This window comes from Schistocerca americana, chromosome 6 (genome assembly GCF_021461395.2).
Source record: "Schistocerca americana isolate TAMUIC-IGC-003095 chromosome 6, iqSchAmer2.1, whole genome shotgun sequence".
NCBI classification, from domain to species: domain Eukaryota; kingdom Metazoa; phylum Arthropoda; class Insecta; order Orthoptera; family Acrididae; genus Schistocerca; species Schistocerca americana.
In genome coordinates, this window is record NC_060124.1 from 642,902,463 (window position 1) to 642,929,358 (window position 26,896).

The following is a 26,896-nucleotide window of genomic DNA, read 5'->3' on the forward strand; positions in this document are numbered from 1 at the left end:
ACTTATGTCGGCATTGTGCCATTTGCATTTAATTCCGATGCAATATCTGTGTTTCATCGTGAATAAGAAGGTCCAAGGGATACAGTAACCCTGAAGTGAAGCATCGGAATCTGTAACTAGTACACAGGAATGGTTCAAAACATAGACAGAAAGAAAAGTCAGTCTTCTTGTACTTAAGTCGGCATTGTGCCTTTTCTATTTAATTCCGATGCAATTTCTGTGTTTCATCGTCAATAAGAAGGTCAGAGGGATACAGTAAACCTGAAGTGAAGCATCAGAATCTATAACTAGTGTCACTGGAATGGTTCAAAACATAGTCAGAAAAAAGAGTCAGTCTTCTTGTACTTAAGTCGGCATTGTGCCTTTTCTATTTAATTCCGATGCAATATCTGTGTTTCATCGTCAATACGAATGTCAGAGGGATACAGTAAACCTGAAGTGAGGCATCGGAATCTATAACTAGTGTCACAGGAATGGTTCCAAACATAGTCAGTAAGAAGAGTCAGTCTTCTTGGACTTAAGTCGGCACTGTGCCTTTTCTATTTAATTCCGATGCAATTTCTGTGTTTCATCGTCAATAAGAAGGTACAAGGGGTACAGTAAACCTGAAGTGAATCATCGTAATCTATAACTAGTGTCACAGGAATGGTTAAAACATAGTCGGTACGAACAGTCAGTCTTCTTGTACTTAAGTCGGCATTGTGCCTTTTGTATTTAATTCCGATGCAATTTCTGTGATTCAACGTCAATTACAAGGTCAGAGGGATAAAGTAAACCTGAAGTGAAGCATCGGAATCTGTAACTAGTGTCACAGGAATTGTTCTAAACATAGACAGTAGGAAGGTTCAGTCTTCCTGTACTTAAGTCGGCATTGTGCATTTTGTAAATAATTCCGATGCAATATCTGTGTTTCATCGTCAATAAGAAGGTGCAAGGGATACAGTAAACCTGAAGTGAAGCATCGGAATCTATAACTAGTGTCACAGGAATAGTTCAAAACATATTCAGTAAGAACAGACAGTCTTCTTGTACTTAAGTCGGCATTGTGCCTTGTGTATTTAATTCCGATGCAATTTCTGTGTTTCATCGTCGAATAGAAGGTCAGAGGGATACAGTAAACCTTAAGTGAAGCATCGGAATCTATAACTACTATCACAGGAATGGTTCAAAACATAGACTGTAGGAAGAGTCAGTCTTCTTGTACTTAAGTCGGCATTGTGCCTTTTGTATTTAATTCCGATGCAATATCTGTGTTTCATCGTCAATAAGAAGGTCCAAGGGATACAGTAACCCTGAAGTGAAGCATCGGAATCTGTAACTAGCGTCACAGGAATGGTTCAAAACATAGACAGAAAGAAGAGTCAGTCTTCTTGTAATTAAGTCGGCATTGTGCCTTTTCTATTTGATTCCGATGCAATTTCTGTGTTTCATCGTCAATAAGAAGGTCCAAGGGATACAGTAAACCTGAAGTGAAGCATCGGAATCTATAACTAGTGTCACAGGAATGGTTCAAAACATAGACAGTAAAAAGAGTCAGTCTTCTTGTACTTAAGTCGGCATTGTGCCTTTTCTATTTAATTCCGATGCAATTTCCATGTTTCATCGTCAATAAGAAGGTCAGAGGGATACAGTAAACCTGAAGTGAAGCATCGGAATCAATAACTAGTGTCACAGGAATGGTTTAAATCATAGTCAGTAAGATGAGTCAGACTTCTTGTACTTAAGTCGGCATTGTGCCTTTTCTATTTAATTCCGATGCAATATCTGTGTTTCATCGTCAATAACAAGGTCAGAGGGATACAGTAAACATGAAGTGAGGCATCGCAATCTGTAACTAGTGTCACAGGAATGGTTCCAAACATAGTCAGTAAGCAGAAATAGTCTTCTTGTACTTCAGTCGGCATTGTGCCTTTTCTATTTAATTCCGATGCAATTTTTGTGTTTCATCGTCAATAAGAAGGTACAAAGGATACGGTAAACCTGAAGTGAATCATCGTAATCTGTAACTAGTGTCACAGGAATTGTTCAAAACATAGTCAGTACGAAGAGTCAGTCTTCTTGTACTTAAGTCGGCATTGTGCCTTTTGTATTTAATTCCGATGCAATTTCTGTGTTTCATCGTCAATAAGAATGTCAGAGGGATACAGTAAACCTGAAGTGAAGCATCGGAATCTATAACTAGAGTCACAGGAAAGGTTCTAAACATAGACAGTACGAAGGGTCAGTCTTCTTGTACTTAAGCCGGCATTGTGCCTCTTGTATTTAATTCCGATGCAATATCTGTGTTTCATCGTCAATAAGAAGGTGCAAGGGATACAGTAAACGTGAAGTGAAGCATCGGAGTCTATAACTAGTGTCACAGGAATGGTTCTAAACGTAGACAGTAAGAAGGGTCAGTCTTCTTGTACTTAAGTCGGCATTGTGCCTTTTGTATTTAATTCCGATGCAATTTCTGTGTTTCATCGACAATAACAAGGTCAGAGGGATACAGTAAACCTGAAGTGAAGCATCGGAATCTATAACTAGTGTCACAGGAATGGTTCAAAACAGTCAGTAAGAAGAGTCAATCTTCTTGTACTTAAGTCGGCATTGTGCCTTTTGTATTTAATTCCGATGCATTTTCTGTGTTTCATCGTCAATAAGAAGTTCCAAGGGATACAGTAAACCTGAAGTGAGGCATCGGAATCTATAACTAGTGTCTCAGGAATGGTTCTAAACATAGACAGTAAGAAGGGTCAGTCTTCTTGTACTTAAGTCGGCATTGTGCCTTTTGTATTTAATTGCGATGCAATTTCTGTGTTTCATCGTCAAAGAGTACAGAGGGATACAGTAAACCTGAAGTGAAGCATCGGAATCTATAACTAGTGTCACAGGAATGGTTCAAAACAGTCAGTAAGAAGAGTCAATCTTCTTGTACTTAAGTCGGCATTGTGCCTTTTGTATTTAATTCCGATGCATTTTCTGTGTTTCATCGTCAATAAGATGGTCCAAGGGATACAGTAAACCTGAAGTGAAGCATCGGAATCTATAACTAGTGTCACAGGAAAGGTTTAAAACATAGACAGTAAGAAGAGTCAGTCTTCTTGTACTTACGTCGGCAATGTGCCTTATCTATTTAATTCCAATGCAATTTCTGTATTTCGTCGCCAATAAGAAAGTCCAAAGGGTTTAGTAAACCTGAAGTGAAGCATCGGAATTTATAACTAATGTCACAGGAATCGTTCAAACATAGACAGTAGGAAGAGTCAGTCTTCTTGTACTTAAGTCGGCATTGTGCCTTTTGTATTTAATTCCGATGCAATTTCTGTGTTTCATCGTCAATAAGAAGGTCACAGGGATACAGTAAACCTGAAGTGAAACATCGGAATATATAACTAGTGTCACAGGAATGGTTCTAAACATAGACAGTAAGAAGGGTCAGACTTCTTGTACTTAAGCCGACATTGTGCCTTTTGTATTTAATTCCGAAGCTATTTCTGCATTTCGTCGCCAATTAGAAGGTCCAAAGGATACAGTAAACCTGAAGTTAAGCATCGGAATCAAAAACTAATGTCACAGGAATGGTTCAAAACTTAGACAGTAGGAAGAGTCAGTCTTCTTGTACTTAAGTCGGCATTGTGCCTTTTGTATTTAATTCCGATGCAATATCTGAGTTTCATCGTCAATAAGGAGGTCCAAGGGATACAGTAACCCTGTAGTGAAGCATCGGAATCTGTAAGTAGCGTCACAGGAATGGTTCAAAACATAGACAGAAAGAAGAGTCAGTCTTCTTGTACTTAATCGGCATTGTGCCTTTTCTATTTAATTCCGATGCAATTTCTGTGTTTCATCGTCAATAAGAAGGTCCAAGGGATACAGTAAACCTGAAGTGACGCATCGGAATCTATAACTAGTGTCACAGGAATGGTTCAAAACACAGACAGTAAGAAGTGTCAGTCTTCTTGTACTGAAGTCGGCATTGTGCCTTTTGTATTTAATTCCGATGCAATTTCTGTGTTTCATCGTCAATAACAAGGTCAGAGGGATACAGTAAACCTGCAGTGAAGCATCGGAATCTATATCTAGTGTCACACCAATGGTTCAAAACAGTCAGTAAGAAGAGTCAATCTTCTTGTACTTAAGTCGGCATTGTGCCTTTTGTATTTAATTCCGATGCATTTTCTGTGTTTCATAGTCAATAAGGAGATCCATGGGATACAGTAAACCTGAAGTGAGGCATTGGAATCTATAACTAGTGTCTCAGGAATGGTTCTAAACATAGACAGTAAGAAGGGTAAGTCTTCTTGTACTTAAGTCGGCATTGTGCCTTTTGTATTTAATTCCGATGCAATTTCTGTGTTTCATCGTCAAAGAGTTTAGAGGGATACAGTAAACCTGAAGTGAAGCATCGGAATCTATAACTAGTGTCACAGGAATGGTCAAAACAGTCAGTAAGAAGAGTCAATCTTCTTGTATTTAAGTCGGCATTGTGCCTTTTGTATTTTATTCCGATGCATTTTCTGTGTTTCATCGTCAATAAGATGGTCCAAGGGATACAGTAAACCTGACTTGAAGCATCGGAATCTATAACTAGTGTCACAGGAAAGGTTCAAAACATAGACAGTAAGAAGAGTCAGTCTTCTTGTACTTACGTCGGCAATGTGCCTTATCTATTTAATTCCAATGCAATTTCAGTATTTCGTCGCCAATAAGAAAGACCAAAGGGTTTAGTAAACCTGAAGTGAAGCATCGGAATTTATAACTAATGTTACAGGAATCGTTCAAACATACACAGTAGGAAGAGTCAGTCTTCTTGTACTTAAGTCGGCATTGTGCCTTTTGTATTTAATTCCGATGCAATGTCTGTGTTTCGTCGTCAATAAGAAGGTCAGAGGGATACAGTACACCTGAAGTGATGCATCGGAATATATAACTAGTGTCACAGGAATTGTTGTAAACATAGACAGTAAGAACGGTCAGTCTTCTTGTACTTAAGTCGGCATTGTGCCTTTTGTATTTAATTCCGATGCATTTTCTGTGTTTCATCGTCAATAAGAAGTTCCAAGGGATACAGTAAACCTGAAGTGAGGCATCGGAATCTATAACTAGTGTCTCAGGAATGGTTCTAAACATAGACAGTAAGAAGGGTCAGTCTTCTTGTTCTTAAGTCGGCATTGTGCCTTTTGTATTTAATTCCGATGCAATTTCTGTGTTTCATCGTCAAAGAGTTCAGAGGGATACAGTAAACCTGAAGTGAAGCATCGGAATCTATAACTAGTGTCACTGGAATGGTTAAAAACAGTCAGTAAGAAGAGTCAATCTTCTTGTATTTAAGTCGGCATTGTGCCTTTTGTATTTAATTCCGATGCATTTTCTGTGTTTCATCGTCAATAAGATGGTCCAAGGGATACAGTAAACCTGAAGTGAAGCATCGGAATCTATAACTAGTGTCACAGGAAAGGTTTAAAACATAGACAGTAAGAAGAGTCAGTCTTCTTGTACTTACGTCGGCAATGTGCCTTATCTATTTAATTCCAATGCAATTTCTGTATTTCGTCGCCAATAAGAAAGTCCAAAGGGTTTAGTAAACCTGAAGTGAAGCATCGGAATTTATAACTAATGTCACAGGAATCGTTCAAACATAGACAGTAGGAAGAGTCAGTCTTCTTGTACTTAAGTCGGCATTGTGCCTTTTGTATTTAATTCCGATGCAATTTCTGTGATTCATCGTCAATAAGAAGGTCACAGGGATACAGTAAACCTGAAGTGAAACATCGGAATATATAACTAGTGTCACAGGAATGGTTCTAAACATAGACTGTAAGAAGGGTCAGACTTCTTGTACTTAAGCCGACATTGTGCCTTTTGTATTTAACTCCGAAGCTATTTCTGCATTTCGTCGCCAATTAGAAGGTCCAAAGGATACAGTAAACCTGAAGTGAAGCATCGGAATCAAAAACTAATGTCACAGGAATGGTTCAAAACTTAGACAGTAGGAAGAGTCAGTCTTCTTGTACTTAAGTCGGCATTGTGCCTTTTGTATTTAATTGCGATGCAATATCTGAGTTTCATCGTCAATAAGGAGGTCCAAGGGATACAGTAACCCTGTAGTGAAGCATCGGAATCTGTAAGTAGCGTCACAGGAATGGTTCAAAACATAGACAGAAAGAAGAGTCAGTCTTCTTGTACTTAATCGGCATTGTGCCTTTTCTATTTAATTCCGATGCAATTTCTGTGTTTCATCGTCAATAAGAAGGTCCAAGGGATACAGTAAACCTGAAGTGACGCATCGGAATCTATAACTAGTGTCACAGGAATGGTTCAAACCATAGACAGTAAGAAGTGTCAGTCTTCTTGTACTGAAGTCGGCATTGTGCCTTTTGTATTTAATTCCGATGCAATTTCTGTGTTTCATCGTCAATAACAAGGTCAGAGGGATACAGTAAACCTGCAGTGAAGCATCGGAATCTATATCTAGTGTCACAGCAATGGTTCAAAACAGTCAGTAAGAAGAGTCAATCTTCTTGTACTTAAGTCGGCATTGTGCCTTTTGTATTTAATTCCGATGCATTTTCTGTGTTTCATCGTCAATAAGGAGATCCAAGGGATACAGTAAACCTGAAGTGAGGCATTGGAATCTATAACTAGTGTCTCAGGAATGGTTCTAAACATAGACAGTAAGAAGGGTAAGTCTTCTTGTACTTAAGTCGGCATTGTGCCTTTTGTATTTAATTCCGATGCAATTTCTGTGTTTCATCGTCAAAGAGTTTAGAGGGATACAGTAAACCTGAAGTGAAGCATCGGAATCTATAACTAGTGTCACAGGAATGGTTCAAAACTGTCAGTAAGAAGAGTCAATCTTCTTGTATTTAAGTCGGCATTGTGCCTTTTGTATTTTATTCCGATGCATTTTCTGTGTTTCATCGTCAATAAGATGGTCCAAGGGATACAGTAAACCTGAATTGAAGCATCGGAATCTATAACTAGTGTCACAGGAAAGGTTCAAAACATAGACAGTAAGAAGAGTCAGTCTCCTTGTACTTACGTCGGCAATGTGCCTTATCTATTTAATTCCAATGCAATTTCAGTATTTCGTCGCCAATAAGAAAGACCAAAGGGTTTAGTAAACCTGAAGTGAAGCATCGGAATTTATAACTAATGTTACAGGAATCGTTCAAACATAGACAGTAGGAAGAGTCAGTCTTCTTGTACTTAAGTCGGCATTGTGCCTTTTGTATTTAATTCCGATGCAATTTCTGTGTTTCGTCGTCAATAAGAAGGTCAGAGGGATACAGTAAACCTGAAGTGAAGCATCGGAATATATAACTAGTGTCACAGGAGTGGTTGTAAACATAGACAGTAAGAACGGTCAGTCTTCTTGTACTTAAGCCGGCATTGTGCCTTTTGTATTTAATTCCGATGAAATATCTGTGTTTCATTGTCAATAAGAAGGTGCAAGGGATACAGTAAACCTGAAGTGAAGCATCGGAATCTATAACTAGTGTCACAGGAATGGTTCTAACCATAGACTGTAAGAAGGGTCAGTCTTCTTTTACGTAAGTCGGCCTTGTGCCTTTTGTATTTAATTCCGAAGCTATTTCTGCATTTCGTCGCCAATTAGAAGGTCCAAGGGATACAGTAAACCTGAAGTGACGCATCGGAATCTATAACTAGTGTCACAGGAATGGTTCAAAACATAGACAGTAAGAAAAGTCAGTCTTTTTGTCCAAAAGTCGGCATTGTGCCTTTTCTATTTAATTCCGATGCAATTTCTGTGTTTCATCGTCAATAATAAGGTCCAGGGGATACAGTAAACCTGAAGTGAATCATCGTAATCTATAACTAGTGTCACAAGAATGGTTCAAAACATAGTCACTATGAAGATTCAGTTTTATTGTACTTACGTCGGCATTGTTGCTTTTGTATTTAATTGCGATGCAATTTCTGTGTTTCATCGTCAATAAGAAGGTAAGAGGGATACAGTAAACCTTAAGTGAAGCATCGGAATCTGTAACTAGTGTCACAGGAATGGTTCAAAACATAGACAGTAGGAAGAGTCAGTCTTCTTGTACTTAGGTCGGCATTGTGCCTTTTCTATTTAATTGCGATGCAATTTCTGTGTTTCATCGTCAATAAGAAGGTCAGAGGGATACAGTAAACCTGAAGTGAAGCATCAGAATCTATAACTAGTGTCACAGGAATGGTTCAAAACATAGTCAGAAAGAAGAGTCAGTCTTCTTGTACTTAAGTCGGCATTGTGCCTTCTCTATTTAATTCCGATGCAATATCTGTGTTTCATCGTCAATACGAATGTCAGAGGGATACAGTAAACCTGAAGTGAGGCATCGGAATCTATAACTAGTGTCACAGGAATGGTTCCAAACGTAGTCAGTAAGAAGAGTCAGTCTTCTTGGACTTAAGTCGGCACTGTGCCTTTTCTATTTACTTCCGATGCAATTTCTGTGTTTCATCGTCAATAAAAAGGTCCAAGGGATACAGTAAACCTGAAGTGAATCATCGTAATCTATAACTAGTGTCACAGGAATGGTTAAAACATAGTCGGTACGAAGAGTCACTCTTCTTGTACTTAAGTCGGCATTGTGCCTTTTGTATTTAATTCCGATGCAATTTCTGTGATTCAACGTCAATTACAAGGTCAGAGGGATAAAGTAAACCTGAAGTGAAGCATCGGAATCTGTAACTAGTGTCACAGGAATGGTTCTAAACATAGACAGTAAGAAGGGTCAGTCTTCCTGTACTTAAGTCGGCATTGTGCATTTTGTAAATAATTCCGATGCAATATCTGTGTTTCATCGTCAATAAAAAGGTGCAAGGGATACAGTAAACCTGAAGTGAAGCATCGGAATCTATAACTAGTGTCACAGGAATAGTTCAAAACATATTCAGTAAGAACAGTCAGTCTTCTTGTACTTAAGTCGGCATTGTGCCTTGTGTATTTAATTCCGATGCCATTTCTGTTTTTCATCGTCGAATAGAAGGTCAGATGGATACAGTAAACCTTAAGTGAAGCATCGGAATCTATAACTAGTATCACAGGAATGGTTCAAAACATAGACAGTAGGAATAGTCAGTCTTCTTGTACTTAAGTCGGCATTGTGCCATTTCAATTTAATTCCGATGCAATTTCTGTGTTCGCCGACAATTAGAAGGTCCAAGGGATACAGTAAACCTAAAGTGAAGCATCGGAATCTATAACTAGTGTCACAGGAATGGTTCAAAACGTAGACAGTAAGAAGGGTCAGTCTTCTTGTTCTTAAGTCGGCATTGTGCCTTTTGTTTTTAATTCCAATGCAATATCTGTGTTTCACCGTCAATAAGAAGGTGCAAGGGATACAGTAAACCTGAAGTGAAGCATCGGAAACTATAACTAGTGTCACAGGAATGGTTCAAAACATAGTCAGTAAGAGGAGTCAGTCTTCTTGCGCTTATGTCGGCATAGTTCCGTTTCAGTTTAATTCCAATGCAATATCTGTGTTTCATCGTCAATAAGAAGGTCAGAGGGATACAGTAAACCTGAAGTGAAGCCTCGGAATCTATAACACGTGTCACGGGAATGGTTCAAAACAGTCAGCAAGAAGAGTCAGTCAACTTGTACTTAAGTCGGCATTGTGCATTTTGTATTTAATTCCGAAGCTATTTCTGCATTTCGTCGCCAATTAGAAGGTCCAAAGGATACAGTAAACCTGAAGTGAAGCATCGGAATCAATAACTAATGTCACAGGAATCGTTCAAAACATAGACAGTAGGAAGAGTCAGTCTTCTTGTACTTAAGTCGGCATTCTGCCTTTTGTATTTAATTCCGATGCAATATCTGTGTTTCATCGTGAATAAGAAGGCCAGAGGGATACAGTAAACCAGAAGTGAAGCATCGCAATCTATAACTAGTCTCACAGGAATGGTTCAAAACATAGTCAGTAAGAAGAGTGAGTCTTCTTGTACTTAAGTCGGCATTGTGCCTTTTCTATTTACTTCCGATGCAATATCTGTGTTTCATCGTCAATAACAAGGTCAGAGGGATACAGTAAACCTGAAGTGAGGCATCGGAATCTATAACTAGTGTCACAGGAATGGTTCTAAACATAGACAGTAAGAAGAGTGAGTCTTCTTGCACTTAAGTCGGCATTGTGCCTTTTCTATTAAGTTCCGATGCAATATCTGTGTTTCATCGTCAATAAGAAGGTCCAAGGGATACAGTAAACCTGAAGTAAAGCATCGGAATCTATTAATAATGTCACAGGAATGGTTCAAAACATCGACAGTAAGAAGAGTCAGTCTTCTTGTACTTAAGTCGGCATTGTGCCTTTTCTATTAAATTCCGAAGCAATTTCTGTGTTTCATCGTCAATAAGAAGGTCCAAGGGATACAGTAAACCTGAAGTAAAGCATCGGAATCTATTACTAATGTCACAGGAATGGTTCAAAACATAGTCAGTAGGAAGAGTGAGTCTTCTTGTACTTAAGTCGGCATTGTGCCTTTTCCATTTACTTCCGATGCAATTTCTGTGTTTCATCGTCAATAAGAAGGCCAGAGGGATACAGTAAACCTGAAGTGAAGCATCGGAATCTATAACTAGTGTCACAGGAATGGTTCAAAACATAGTCAGTAAGAAGAATCAGTCATCTTGTACTTAAGTCGGCATTGTGCCTTTTCTATTTAATTCCGATGCAATTACTGTGTTTCATCGTCAATACGACGGTCCAAGGGATACTGTAAACCTGAAGTGAATCATCGTAATCTATTACTAGTGTCACATTAATGGTTCAAAACATAGTCAGTACGGAGAGTCAGTCTTCTTGTACTTATGTCGGCATTGTGCCTTTTGTATTCAATTCCGATGCAATTTCTCTGTTTCATCGTCCATAAGAAGGTCAGAGGGATACAGTAACCCTGAAGTGAAGCGTCGGAATCTATAAGAAGTGTCACAGAAATGGTTCTAAACATAGACAGTAAGAAGGGTCAGTCTTCTTGTACTTAAGTCGGCATTTTGCTTTTTGTATTTAATTCCGATGCAATATCTGTGTTTCATCGTCAATACGAAGGCGCAAGGGATACAGTAAACCTGAAGTGGAGCATCGGAATCTATAACTAGTGTCACAGGTATGGTTCTAATCATAGACAGTACGAAGGGTCAGTCTTCTTGTACTTAAGTCGGCATTGTGCCTTATCTATTTAATTCCAATGCAATTTCTGTATTTCGTCGCCAATAAGAATGTCCAAAGGATATAGTAAACCTGAAGTGAAGCATACGAATCAATAACTAATGTCACAGGAATCGTTCAAACATAGACAGTAGGAAGAGTCAGTCTTCTTCTACTTAAGTCGGCATTGTGCCTTTTGGATTTAGTTCGGATGCAATTTCTGTGTTTCATCGTCAATAAGAAGGTCCTAAGGATAGAGTAAACCTGAAGTGAACTATCGGATTCTACAACTAGTGTCACTGGAATGGTTCAAAACATAGTCAGTAAGAAGAATCAGTCTTCTTGTACTTAAGTCGGCATTGTGCCTTTTGTATTTAATTCTGATGCAATTTCTGTGTTTCATCGTCAAAATGAACTTCAGAGGGATACAGTGAACCTGAAGTGAAGCATCGGAATCTATAACTAATGTCACAGGAATCGTTCAAAATATAGACAGAAGGAAGAGTCAGTCTTCTAGTACTTAAGTCGGCATTGTGCCTTTTGTATTTAATTCCGATGCAATTTCTGTGTTTCATCGTCAAAAAGAAGGTCAGAGGGATACAGTAAACCTGAAGTGAAGCATCGGAATCTGTAACTAGTGTCACAGGAATGGTTGAAAACATAGACAGTAAGAAGAGTCAGCCTTCTTGTACTTAAGTCGGCATTGTGATTTTTGTATTTAATTCCGATGCCATATCTGTGTTTCATCGTCAATAAGAAGGTCCAAGGGATTCAGTAAACCTGAAGTGAAGCATCGGAATCTGTAACTAGCGTCACAGGAATGGTTCAAAACATAGGCAGTAAGAAGAGTCAGTCATCTTCTACTTAAGTCTGCATTGTGCCTTTACTATTTAATTCCGATGCAATTTCTGTGTTTCATCGTCAATAAGAACGTCCAAGGGATACAGTAAAACTGAAGTGAGGCATCGGAATCTATAACTAGTGTCACCGGAAAGGTTCCAAACATAGACAGTAAGAAGAGTCAGTCTTCTTGTACTTAAGTCGGCATTGTGCCTTTTCTATTTAATTCCGATGCAATTTCAGTATTTCATCGTCAATAAGAATGTCAGAGGGATACAGTAACCCTGAAGTGAAGCATCGGAATCTGTAACTAGCGTCACAGGAATGGTTCAAAACATAGTCAGTAAGAAGAGTCAATCTTCTTGTACTTAAGTCGGCATTGTGCCTTTTGTATTTAAATCCGAAGCATTTTCTGTGTTTCATCGACAATAAGAAGGTCCAAGGGATACAGTAAACCTGAAGTGAAGCATTGGAATCTATAACTAGTGTCACAGGAAAGGTTCAAAACATAGACAGTAAGAAGAGTCAGTCTTCTTGTACTTACGTCGGCAATGTGCCTTTTCTATTTAATTCCAATGCAATTTCTGTATTTCGTCGCCATTAAGAAAGTCCAAAGAATACAGTAAACCTGAAGTGAAGCATAGGAATCTATAACTAATGTCACAGGAGTCGTTCAAACATAGACAGTAGGAAGAGTCAGTCTTCTTGACTTAAGTCGGCATTGTGCCTTTTGTATTTAGTTCCGATGCAATTTCTGTGTTTCATCGTCAATAAGAAGGTCCTAGGGATACAGTAAACCTGAAGTGAAGCATCGGAATCTATAACTAGTGTCACAGGAATGGTTCAAAACATATTCAGTAAGAACAGTTAGTCTTCTTGTACTTAAGTCGGCATTGTGCGTTTTGTATTTAATTCCGATGCAATTTCTGTGTTTCATCGTCAATAAGAAGGTCAGAGAGATACAGTAAACCTGAAGTGAAGCCTCGGAATCTATATCTAATGTCACAGGATTCGTTCAAATCATAGACAGTAGGAAGAGTCAGTCTTCTTGTACTTAAGTCGGCATTGGGTCTTTTGTATTTAATTTCGATGCAATTTCTGTGTTTCATCGTCAAAAAGAAGTTCAGAGGGATACAGTAAACCTAAAGTGAAGCATTGGAATCTATAACTAGTGTCACAGGAATGGTTCAAAACATAATCAGTAAGAAGAGCGACTGTTATTGTACTTAAGTCGGCATTGTGCCTTTTCTAATTAATTCCGATGCAATATCCGTGATTTATCGTCAATACGACGGTCCAAGAGATACTGTAAACCTGAAGTGAAGCATCGTAATCTATAACTAGTGTCACAGGAATGGTTCAAAACATAGTCAGTACGAAGAGTCAGTCTTCTTGTACTTAAGTCGGCATTGTGCCTTTTGTATTTAATTCCGATGCAATTTCTGTGTTTCATCGTCAATAAGAAGGTCAGAGGGATACAGTAAAAATGAAGTGAAGCATCGGAATCTATAACTAGTGTCACAGGAATGGTTCTAAACATAGACAGTAAGAGGGGTCAGTCTTCTTGTACTTAAGTCGGCATTGTGCCTTTTCTATTTAATTCCGATGCAATATCTGGGTTTCATCGTCAATAAGAAGGTGCAAGGGATACAGTAAACCTGAAGCGAATCATCGTGATCTATAACTAGTGTCACAGGAATGGTTCAGAACATAGTCAGTACGAAGTGTTAGTCTTCTTGTACTTAAGTCTGCATTGTGCATTTTGTATTTAATTCCGATGCAATTTCTGTATTTCATCGTCAAAAAGAAGGTCAGATGGATACAGTAAACCTGAAGTGAAGCATCGGAATCTATAACAAGTGTCACAGGAATGGTTCAAAACAGTCAGTAAGAAGAGTCAGTCTTCTTATACTTAAGTCGGCACTGTGCCTTTTGAATTTAATTCCGAAGCTATTTCTGCATTTTGTCGCCAATTAGAGGGTTCAAAGGATAAAGTAAACCTGAAGTGAAGCATCGGAATCAATAACTAATGTCACAGGAATGGTTCAAAACATAGACAGTAAGAAGGGTCAGTCTTCTTGTACTTAAGTCGGCATTTTGCTTTTTGTATTTAATTCCGATGCAATATCTGTGTTTCATCGTCAATAAGAAGGCGCAAGGGATACAGTAAACCTGAAGTGAAACATCGGAATCTATAACTAGTGTCACTGGAATGGTTCAAAACATAGTAAGTAAGAAGAGTCAGTCTTGTTGTACTTACGTCGGCATTGTGCCTTTTGTATTTAGTTCCGATGCAATTTCTGTGTTTCATCGTCAATAAGAAGGTCCTAGGGATAGAGTAAACCTGAAGTGAAGCATCGGAATCTATAACTAGAGTCCCTGGAATGGTTCAAAACATAGTAAGTAAGAAGAGTCAGTCTTGTTGTACTTAAGTCGGCATTGTGCCTTTTGTATTGAATTCCGATGCAATTTCTGTGTTTCATCGTCAATAAGAAGGCCAGAGGGATACAGTAAACCTGAAGTGAAGCATCGGAATCTATAACTAGTGTCACAGGAATGGTTCAAAACATAGTCAGTAAGAAGAATCAGTCATCTTGTACTTAAGTCGGCATTGTGCCTTTTCTATTTAATTCCGATGCAATTACTGTGTTTCATCGTCAATACGACGGTCCAAGGGATACTGTAAACCTGAAGTGAATCATCGTAATCTATTACTAGTGTCACATTAATGGTTCAAAACATAGTCAGTACGGAGAGTCAGTCTTCTTGTACTTATGTCGGCATTGTGCCTTTTGTATTCAATTCCGATGCAATTTCTCTGTTTCATCGTCCATAAGAAGGTCAGAGGGATACAGTAACCCTGAAGTGAAGCATCGGAATCTATAAGAAGTGTCACAGAAATGGTTCTAAACATAGACAGTAAGAAGGGTCAGTCTTCTTGTACTTAAGTCGGCATTTTGCTTTTTGTATTTAATTCCGATGCAATATCTGTGTTTCATCGTCAATAAGAAGGCGCAAGGGATACAGTAAACCTGAAGTGGAGCATCGGAATCTATAACTAGTGTCACAGGTATGGTTCTAATCATAGACAGTACGAAGGGTCAGTCTTCTTGTACTTAAGTCGGCATTGTGCCTTATCTATTTAATTCCAATGCAATTTCTGTATTTCGTCGCCAATAAGAATGTCCAAAGGATATAGTAAACCTGAAGTGAAGCATACGAATCAATAACTAATGTCACAGGAATCGTTCAAACATAGACAGTAGGAAGAGTCAGTCTTCTTCTACTTAAGTCGGCATTGTGCCTTTTGGATTTAGTTCGGATGCAATTTCTGTGTTTCATCGTCAATAAGAAGGTCCTAAGGATAGAGTAAACCTGAAGTGAACTATCGGATTCTACAACTAGTGTCACTGGAATGGTTCAAAACATAGTCAGTAAGAAGAATCAGTCTTCTTGTACTTAAGTCGGCATTGTGCCTTTTGTATTTAATTCTGATGCAATTTCTGTGTTTCATCGTCAAAATGAAGGTCAGAGGGATACAGTGAACCTGAAGTGAAGCATCGGAATCTATAACTAATGTCACAGGAATCGTTCAAAACATAGACAGAAGGAAGAGTCAGTCTTCTAGTACTTAAGTCGGCATTGTGCCTTTTGTATTTAATTCCGATGCAATTTCTGTGTTTCATCGTCAAAAAGAAGGTCAGAGGGATACAGTAAACCTGAAGTGAAGCATCGGAATCTGTAACTAGTGTCACAGGAATGGTTGAAAACATAGACAGTAAGAAGAGTCAGCCTTCTTGTACTTAAGTCGGCATTGTGATTTTTGTATTTAATTCCGATGCCATATCTGTGTTTCATCGTCAATAAGAAGGTCCAAGGGATTCAGTAAACCTGAAGTGAAGCATCGGAATCTGTAACTAGCGTCACAGGAATGGTTCAAAACATAGGCAGTAAGAAGAGTCAGTCATCTTCTACTTAAGTCTGCATTGTGCCTTTACTATTTAATTCCGATGCAATTTCTGTGTTTCATCGTCAATAAGAACGTCCAAGGGATACAGTAAAACTGAAGTGAGGCATCGGAATCTATAACTAGTGTCACCGGAAAGGTTCCAAACATAGACAGTAAGAAGAGTCAGTCTTCTTGTACTTAAGTCGGCATTGTGCCTTTTCTATTTAATTCCGATGCAATTTCAGTATTTCATCGTCAATAAGAATGTCAGAGGGATACAGTAACCCTGAAGTGAAGCATCGGAATCTGTAACTAGCGTCACAGGAATGGTTCAAAACATAGTCAGTAAGAAGAGTCAATCTTCTTGTACTTAAGTCGGCATTGTGCCTTTTGTATTTAAATCCGAAGCATTTTCTGTGTTTCATCGACAATAAGAAGGTCCAAGGGATACAGTAAACCTGAAGTGAAGCATTGGAATCTATAACTAGTGTCACAGGAAAGGTTCAAAACATAGACAGTAAGAAGAGTCAGTCTTCTTGTACTTACGTCGGCAATGTGCCTTTTCTATTTAATTCCAATGCAATTTCTGTATTTCGTCGCCATTAAGAAAGTCCAAAGAATACAGTAAACCTGAAGTGAAGCATCGGAATCTATAACTAATGTCACAGGAGTCGTTCAAACATAGACAGTAGGAAGAGTCAGTCTTCTTGACTTAAGTCGGCATTGTGCCTTTTGTATTTAGTTCCGATGCAATTTCTGTGTTTCATCGTCAATAAGAAGGTCCTAGGGATACAGTAAACCTGAAGTGAAGCATCGGAATCTATAACTAGTGTCACAGGAATGGTTCAAAACATATTCAGTAAGAACAGTTAGTCTTCTTGTACTTAAGTCGGCATTGTGCGTTTTGTATTTAATTCCGATGCAATTTCTGTGTTTCATCGTCAATAAGAAGGTCAGAGAGATACAGTAAACCTGAAGTGAAGCCTCGGAATCTATATCTAATGTCACAGGATTCGTTCAAAACATAGACAGTAGGAAGAGTCAGTCTTCTTGTACTTAAGTCGGCATTGGGTCTTTTGTATTTAATTTCGATGCAATTTCTGTGTTTCATCGTCAAAAAGAAGTTCAGAGGGATACAGTAAACCTAAAGTGAAGCATTGGAATCTATAACTAGTGTCACAGGAATGGTTCAAAACATAATCAGTAAGAAGAGCGACTGTTATTGTACTTAAGTCGGCATTGTGCCTTTTCTAATTAATTCCGATGCAATATCCGTGATTTATCGTCAATACGACGGTCCAAGAGATTCTGTAAACCTGAAGTGAAGCATCGTAATCTATAACTAGTGTCACAGGAATGGTTCAAAACATAGTCAGTACGAAGAGTCAGTCTTCTTGTACTTAAGTCGGCATTGTGCCTTTTGTATTTAATTCCGATGCAATTTCTGTGTTTCATCGTCAATAAGAAGGTCAGAGGGATACAGTAAAAATGAAGTGAAGCATCGGAATCTATAACTAGTGTCACAGGAATGGTTCTAAACATAGACAGTAAGAGGGGTCAGTCTTCTTGTACTTAAGTCGGCATTGTGCCTTTTCTATTTAATTCCGATGCAATATCTGGGTTTCATCGTCAATAAGAAGGTGCAAGGGATACAGTAAACCTGAAGTGAATCATCGTAATCTATAACTAGTGTCACAGGAATGGTTCAGAACATAGTCAGTACGAAGTGTTAGTCTTCTTGTACTTAAGTCTGCATTGTGCATTTTGTATTTAATTCCGATGCAATTTCTGTATTTCATCGTCAAAAAGAAGGTCAGATGGATACAGTAAACCTGAAGTGAAGCATCGGAATCTATAACAAGTGTCACAGGAATGGTTCAAAACAGTCAGTAAGAAGAGTCAGTCTTCTTATACTTAAGTCGGCACTGTGCCTTTTGAATTTAATTCCGAAGCTATTTCTGCATTTTGTCGCCAATTAGAGGGTTCAAAGGATAAAGTAAACCTGAAGTGAAGCATCGGAATCAATAACTAATGTCACAGGAATGGTTCAAAACATAGACAGTAAGAAGGGTCAGTCTTCTTGTACTTAAGTCGGCATTTTGCTTTTTGTATTTAATTCCGATGCAATATCTGTGTTTCATCGTCAATAAGAAGGCGCAAGGGATACAGTAAACCTGAAGTGAAACATCGGAATCTATAACTAGTGTCACTGGAATGGTTCAAAACATAGTAAGTAAGAAGAGTCAGTCTTGTTGTACTTACGTCGGCATTGTGCCTTTTGTATTTAGTTCCGATGCAATTTCTGTGTTTCATCGTCAATAAGAAGGTCCTAGGGATAGAGTAAACCTGAAGTGAAGCATCGGAATCTATAACTAGAGTCCCTGGAATGGTTCAAAACATAGTAAGTAAGAAGAGTCAGTCTTGTTGTACTTAAGTCGGCATTGTGCCTTTTGTATTGAATTCCGATGCAATTTCTGTGTTTCATCGTCAGAAAGAAGGTCACAGGGATACAGTGAACCTGAAGTGAAGCATCGGAATCTATAACTAGTGTCACAGGAATGGTCGAAAACATAGACAGTAGGAAGAGTCAGTCTTCTTGTACGTAAGTCGGCATTGTGAATTATCTATTTAATTCCGATGCAATTTCTGTGTTTCATCGTCAATAAGAATTTCCAAGGGATACAGTAAACCTGAAGTGAATCATCGTAATCTATAACTAGTGTCACAGGAATGGTTCAGAACATAGTCAGTACGAAGAGTTAGTCTTCTTGTACTTAAGTCGGCATTGTGCATTTTGTATTTAATTCCGATGCAATTTCTGTATTTCATCGTCAAAAAGAAGGTCAGATGGATACAGTAAACCTGAAGTGAAGCATCGGAATCTATAACAAGTGTCACAGGAATGGTTCAAAACAGTCAGTAAGAAGACTCAGACTTCTTGTACTTAAGTCGGCACTGTGCATTTTGTATTTAATTCCGAAGCTATTTCTGCATTTTGTCGCCAATTAGAAGGTCCAAAGGATAAAGTAAACCTGAAGTGAAGCATCGGAATCAATAACTAATGCCACAGGAATGGTTCAAAACATAGACAGTAAGAAGGGTCAGTCTTCTTGTACTTAAGTCGGCATTTTGTTTTTTGTATTTAATTCCGATGTAATATCTGTGTTTCATCGTCAATAAGAAGGCGCAAGGGATACAGTAAACCTGAAGTGAAGCATCGGAATCTATAACTAGTGTCACAGGAATGGTTCAAAACATAGACAGTAGGAAGAGTCAGTCTTCTTGTACTTAAGTCGGCATTGTGCATTTACTATTTAATTCCGATGCAATTTCTGTGTTTCATCGTAAATAAGAAGGTCTTAGGGATAGAGTAAACCTGAAGTGAAGCATCGGAATCTATAACTAATGTCACAGGAATCGTTCAAACATAGACAGTAGGAAGAAACAGTCCTCTTGTACTTAAGTCGGCATTGTGCATTTTGTGTTTAGTTCCGATGCAATTTCTGTGTTTCATCGTCAATAAGAAGGTCCAAAGGATACAGTAAACCTGAAGTGAAGCATCGGAATCTATAACTAATGTCACAGGAATCGTTCAAATCATAGACAGTTGGAAGAGTCAGTCTTCTAGTACTTAAGTCGGCAGTGTGCCTTTTCTATTTAATTCCGATGCAATTTCAGTGTTTCATCGTCAATAAGAATGTCAGAGGGATACAGTAACCCTGAAGTGAAGCATCGGAATCTGTAACTAGCGTCACAGGAATGGTTCAAAACATAGGCAGAAAGAGGAGTCAGTCTTCTTGTACTAAAGTCGGCATTTTGCTTTTTGTATTTAATTCCGATGCAATATCTGTGTTTAATCGTCAATAAGAAGGCGCAAGGGATACAGTAAACCTGAAGTGAAGCATCGGAATCTATAACTAGTGTCACTGGAATGGTTCAAAACATAGTAAGTAAGAAGAGTCAGTCTTGTTGTACTTAAGTCGGCATTGTGCCTTTTGTATTTAGTTCCGATGCAATTTCTGTGTTTCATCGTCAATAAGAAGGTCCTAGGGCTAGAGTAAACCTGAAGTGAAGCATCGGAATCTATAACTAGTGTCACTGGAATGGTTCAAATAATAGTAAGTAAGAAGAGTCAGTCTTGTTGTACTTAAGTCGGCATTGTGCCTTTTGTATTTAATTCCGATGCAATTTCTGTGTTTCATCGTCAGAAAGAAGGTCAGAGGGATACAGTGAACCTGAAGTGAAGCATCGGAATCTATAACTAGTGTCACAGGAATGGTTGAAAACATAGACAGTAGGAAGAGTCAGTCTTCTTGTACTTAAGTCGGCATTGTGCCTTTTCTATTTAATTCAGATGCTATTTCTGTGTTTCATCGGCAATAAGAAGGTCCTAGGGATAGAGTAAACCTGAAGTGAAGCATCGGAATCTATAACTAATGTCACAGGAATCGTTCAAACATAGACAGTAGGAAGAGTCAGTCCTCTTGTACTTATGTCGGCATTGTGCCTTTTGTATTTAGTTCCGATGCAATATCTGTGTTTCATCGTCAATAAGAAGGTCCAAAGCTTACAGTAAATCTGAAGTGAAGCATCGGAATCTATAACTAATGTCACAGGAATCGTTCAAAACATAGACAGTAGGAAGAGTCAGTCTTCTAGTACTTAAGTCGGCATTGTGCCTTTTCCATTTAATTCCGATGCAATTTCTATGTTTCATCGTCAATAAGAAGGTCCAAGGGATACAGTAAACCTGAGTGAAGCATCGGAATCTATTACTAGTGTCTCAGGAATGGTTCCGAACATAGACAGTAATAAGAGTTAGTCTTCTTGTACTTAAGTCGGCATTGTGCCTTTTCTATTTAATTCCGATGCAATTTCTGTGTTTCATCGGCAATGAGAAGGTCAGAGGGATACAGTAAACCTGAAGTGAAGCATCGGAATCTATAACTAGTGTCACAGGAATGGTTCAAAACATAGTCAGTAAGAAGAGTCAGTCTTCTTGTACTTAAGTCGGCATTGTGCCTTTTCTATTTAATTCCGATGCAATATCTGCGTTTCATCGATAATAAGAAGGTCAGAGGGATACAGTAAACCTGAAGTGAGGCATCTGAAACTATAACTAGTGTCACAGGAATGGTTCCAAACATACTCAGTAAGAAGAGTTAGTCTTCTTGTACTTAAGTCGGCATTGTGCCTTATCTATTTAATTCCGATGCAATTTCTGTGTTTCATCGTCAATAAGAATTTCCAAGGGATACAGTAAACCTGAAGTGAATCATCGTAATCTATAACTAGTGTCACAGGAATGGTTCAGAACATAGTCAGTACGAAGTGTTAGTCTTGTTGTACTTAAGTCTGCATTGTGCATTTTGTATTTAATTCCGATGCAATTTCTGTATTTCATCGTCAAAAAGAAGGTCAGATGGATACAGTAAACCTGAAGTGAAGCATCGGAATCTATAACAAGTGTCACAGGAATGGTTCAAAACAGTCAGTAAAAAGAGTCAGTCTTCTTATACTTAAGTCGGCACTGTGCCTTTTGAATTTAATTCCGAAGCTATTTCTGCATTTTGTCGCCAATTAGAAGGTTCAAAGGATAAAGTAAACCTGAAGTGAAGCATCGGAATCAATAACTAATGTCACAGGAGTGGTTCAAAACATAGACAGTAAGAAGGGTCAGTCTTCTTGTACTTAAGTCGGCATTTTGCTTTTTGTATTTAATTCCGATGCAATATCAGTGTTTCATCGTCAATAAGAAGGCGCAAGGGATACAGTAAACCTGAAGTGAAACATCGGAATCTATAACTAGTGTCACTGGAATGGTTCAAAGCATAGTAAGTAAGAAGAGTCAGTCTTGTTGTACTAAAGTCGGCATTGTGCATTTTGTATTTAGTTCCGATGCAATTTCTGTGTTTCATCGTCAATAAGAAGGTCCTAGGGGTAGAGTAAACGTGAAGTGAAGCATCGGAATCTATAACTAGTGTCACTGGAATGGTTCAAAACATAGTAAGTAAGAAGAGTCAGTCTTGTTGTACTTAAGTCGGCATTGTGCCTTTTGTATTTAATTCCGATGCAATTTCTGTGTTTCATCGTAAGAAAGAAGGTCACAGGGATACAGTGAACCTGAAGTGAAGCATCGGAATCTATAACTAGTGTCACAGGAATGGTTGAAAAGATAGACATTAGGTAGAGTCAGTCTTCTTGTACGTAAGTCGGCATTGTGCCTTTTCTATTTAATTCAGATGCTATTTCTGTGTTTCATCGGCAATAAGAAGGTCCTAGGGATAGAGTAAACCTGAAGTGAAGCATCGGAATCTATAACTAATGTCACAGGAATCGTTCAAACATAGACAGTAGGAAGAGTCAGTCCTCTTGTACTTAAGTCGGCATTGTGCCTTTTGTATTTAGTCCCGATGCAATATCTGTGTTTCATCGTCAATAAGAAGGTGCAAAGGATACAGTAAACCTGAAGTGAAGCATCGGAATCAATAACTAATGTCACAGGAATCGTTCAAAACATAGACAGTAGGAAGAGTCAGTCTTCTAGTACTTAAGTCGGCATTGTGCATTTTGTATTTAATTCCGTTGCAATTTCTGTGTTTCATCGTCAAAAAGAAGGTCAGAGGGATACAGTAAACCTGAAGTGAAGCCTCGAAATCCATAACTAGTGTCACAGGAATGGTTCAAAACAGTCAGTAAGAAGAGTCAGTCTTCTTGTACTTAAGTCGGCATTGTGCCTTTTGTATTTAATTCCGAAGCTATTTCTGCATTTCGTCGCCAAATAGAAGGTCCAAAGGATACAGTAAACCTGAGGTGAAGCATCGGAATTAATAACTAATGTCACAGGAATCGTTCAAAACATAGACAGTAGGAAGAGTCAGTCTTCTTGTACTTAAGTCGGCATTGTGCCTTTTGTATTTAATTCCGATGCAATTTCTGTGTTTCATCGTCAAAAAGAAGGTCAGAGGGATACAGTAAACCTGAAGTGAAGCATCGGAATCTGTAACTAGTGTCACTGGAATGGTTCAAAACATAGTAAGTAAGAAGAGTCAGTCTTGTTGTACTTAAGTCGGCATTGTGCATTTTGTATTTAGTTCCGATGCAATTTCTGTGTTTCATCGTCAATAAGAAGGTCCTAGGGATAGAGTAAACCTGAAGTGAAGCATCGGAATCTATAACTAGTGTCACTGGAATGGTTCAAAACATAGTATGTAAGAAGAGTCAGTCTTGTTGTACTTAAGTCGGCATTGTGCCTTTTGTATTTAATTCCGATGCAATTTCTGTGTTTCATCGTCAGAAAGAAGGTCACAGAGATACAGTGAACCTGAAGTGAAGCATCGGAATCTATAACGAGTGTCACAGGAATGGTTGAAAAGATAGACAGTAGGAAGAGTCAGTCTTCTTGTACGTAAGTCGGCATTGTGCCTTTTCTATTTAATTCAGATGCTATTTCTGTGTTTCATCGGCAATAAGAAGGTCCTAGGGATAGAGTAAACCTGAAGTGAAGCATCGGAATCTATAACTAATGTCACAGGAATCGTTCAAACATAGACAGTGGGAAGAGTCAGTCCTCTTGTACTTAAGTCGGCATTGTGCCTTTTGTATTTAGTCCCGATGCAATATCTGTGTTTCATCGTCAATAAGAAGGTCCAAAGGATACAGTAAACCTGAAGTGAAGCATCGGAATCAATAACTAATGTCACAGGAATCGTTCAAAACATAGACAGTAGGAAGAGTCAGTCTTCTTGTACTTAAGTCGGCATTGTGCCTTTTGTATTTAATTCCGATGCAATTTCTGTGTTTCATCGTCAAAAAGAAGGTCACAGGGATACAGTAAACCTGAAGTGAAGCATCGGAATCTGTAACTAGTGTCACAGGAATGGTTCAAACATAGACAGTAGGAATGTCAGCCTTCTTGTACATAAGTCGGCATTGTGCCTTTTGTATTAAAATTTCGATGCAATATCTGTGTTTCATCGTCAATAAGAAGGTCCAAGGGATACAGTAAACCTGAAGTGAAGCATCGGAATCTGTAACTAGCGTCACAGGAATGGTTCAAAAAATAGTCAGTAAGAAGAGTCAGTCTTCTTTTACTGAAGTCGGCATTGTGCCTTTACTATTTAAATCCGATGCAATTTCTGTGCTTCATCGTCAATAAGAACGTCCAAGGGATACAGTAAACCTGAAGTGGGGCATCGGAATCTATAACTAGTGTCACTTGAAAGGTTCAAAACATAGACAGTAAGAAGAGTCAGTCTTCTTGTACTTAAGTCGGTATTGTGCCTTTTCTATTTAATTCCGATGCAATTTCAGTATTTCATCGTCAATAAGAATGTCAGAGGGATACAGTAACAATGAAGTGAAGCATCGAAATCTGTAACTAGCATCACAGGAATGGTTCAAACATAGACAGAAAGAGGAGTCAGTCTTCTTGTACGTAAGTCGGCATTGTGCCTTTTCCATTTAATTCCGATGCAATTTCTGTGTTTCATCGACAATAAGAAGGTCAGAGGGATACAGTAATCCTGAAGTGAAGCATCGGAATCTATAACTAGTGTCACAGGAAAGGTTCAAAACAGTCAGTAAGAAGAGTCAATCTTCTTGTACTTAAGTCGGTATTGTGCCTTTTGTATTTAATTCCGATGCAATTTCTGTGTTTCATCGTCAATAAGAAGGTCAGAGGGATACAGTAAAAATGAAGTGAAGCATCGGAATCTATAACTAGTGTCACAGGAATGGTTCTAAACATAGACAGTAAGAAGGGTCAGTCTTCTTGTACTTAAGTCGGCATTGTGCCTTTTCTATTTAATTCCGATGCAATATCTGGGTTTCATCGTCAATAAGAAGGTGCAAGGGATACAGTAAACCTGAAGTGAAGCATCGGAATCTATAACTAGTGTCACAGGAATGGTTCAAAGCACAGACAGTAGGAAGAGTCAGTCTTCTTGTACTTAAGTTGGCATTGTGCCTTTTCTATTTAATTCCGATGCAATTTCTGTGTTTCATCGTCAATAAGAAGGTCCTAGGGATAGAGGAAACCTGAACTGAAGCATCGGAATCTATAACTAATGTCACAGGAATCGTTCAAACATAGACAGTAGGAAGAAACAGTCCTCTAGTACTAAAGTCGGCATTGTGCATTTTGTATTTAGTTCCGATGCAATTTCTGTGTTTCATCGTCAATAAGAAGGTCCAAAGGATACAGTAAACCTGAAGTGAAGCATCGGAATCTATTACTAATGTCACAGGAATCGTTCAAATCATAGACAGTAGGAAGAGTCAGTCTTCTAGTACTTAAGGCGGCATTGTGCCTTTTGTATTTAATTCCGATGCAATTTCTGTGTTTCATCGTCAAAAAGAAGGTCAGAGGGATACAGTAAACCTGAAGTGAAGCCTCGGAATCTGTAACTAATGTCACAGGAATGGTTCAAAACATAGACACTAGGAAGAGTCAGTCTTCTTGTACTTAAGTCTGCATTGTGCCTTTTCTATTTAATTCCGATGCAATTTCAGTGTTTCACCGTCAATAAGAATGTCAGAGGGATACAGTAACCCTGAAGTGAAGCATCGGAATCTGTAACTAGCGTCACAGGAAAGGTTCAAAACATAGACAGAAAGAGGAGTCAGTCTTCTTGTACTAAAGTCGGCATTGTGCCTTTTCCATTTAATTCCGATGCAATTTCTATGTTTCATCGTCAATAAGAAGGTCCAAGGGATACAGTAAACCTGAGTGAAGCATCGGAATCTATTACTAGTGTCACAGGAATGGTTCTGAACATAGACAGTAATAAGAGTTAGTCTTCTTGTACTTAAGTCGGCATTGTGCCTTTTCTATTTAATTCCGATGCAGTTTCTGTGATTCATCGGCAATAAGAAGGTCACAGGGATACAATAAAACCTGAAGTGAAGCATCGGAATCTATAACTAGTGTCACAGGAATGGTTCAAAACATAGTCAGTACGATGAGTCAGTCTTCTTGTACTTAAGTCGGCATTGTGCCTTATCTATTTCATTCCGATGCAAGTTCTGTGTTTCATCGTCAATAAGAAGGTCCAAGGGATACAGTAAACCTGAAGTGAATCATCGGAATCTATAACTAGTGTCACAGGAATGGTTCAAAACAGTCAGTAAGAAAGGTCAATCATCTTCTACTTAAGTCGGCATTGTGCCTTATGTATTTAATTCCGATGCATTTTCTGTGTTTCATCGTCAATAAGAAGGTGCAAGGGATACAGTAAACCTGAAGTGAAGCATCGGAATCTATAACTAGTGTCACAGGAATGGTTCTAAACATAGACAGTAAGAAGGGTCAGTCTTCTTGTACTTAAGTCGGCATTGCGCTTTTGGATTTAATTCCGATGCAATTTCTGTGTTTCATCGTCAATAAGAAGGTCTTAGGGATAGATTAAACCTGAAGTGAAGCATCGGAATCTATAACTAGTGTCACAGGAATGGTGTAAAGCATAGTGAAGAAGAAGAGTCTGTCTTCTTTTACTTAAGTCGGCATTGTGCCTTTTGTATTTAATTCCGATGCAATATCTGTGTTTCATCGTCAAAAAGAAGGTCAGAGGGATACAGTGAACCTGAAGTGAAGCATCGTAATCTATAACTAGTGTCACAGGAATGGTTCAAAACATAGACAGTAGGAAGAGTCAGTCTTCTTGTACTTAATTCGGCATTGTGCCTTTTCTATTTAATTCCGATGCAATTTCTGTGTTCTTCGTCAATAAGAAGGTCCAAGGGATACTGTAAACCTAAAGTAAAGCATCGTAATCTATAACTAGTGTCACAGGAATTGTTCAAAACATAGGCAGTAATAAGAGTCAATCTTCTTGTACTTAAGTCGGCAATGTGCCTATTCCATTTAATTCCAATGCAATTTCTGTATTTCGTCGCCAATAAGAAGATCCAAAGGATATAGTAAACCTGAAGTGAAGCATCTGAATCTACAACTAATATCACAAGAATC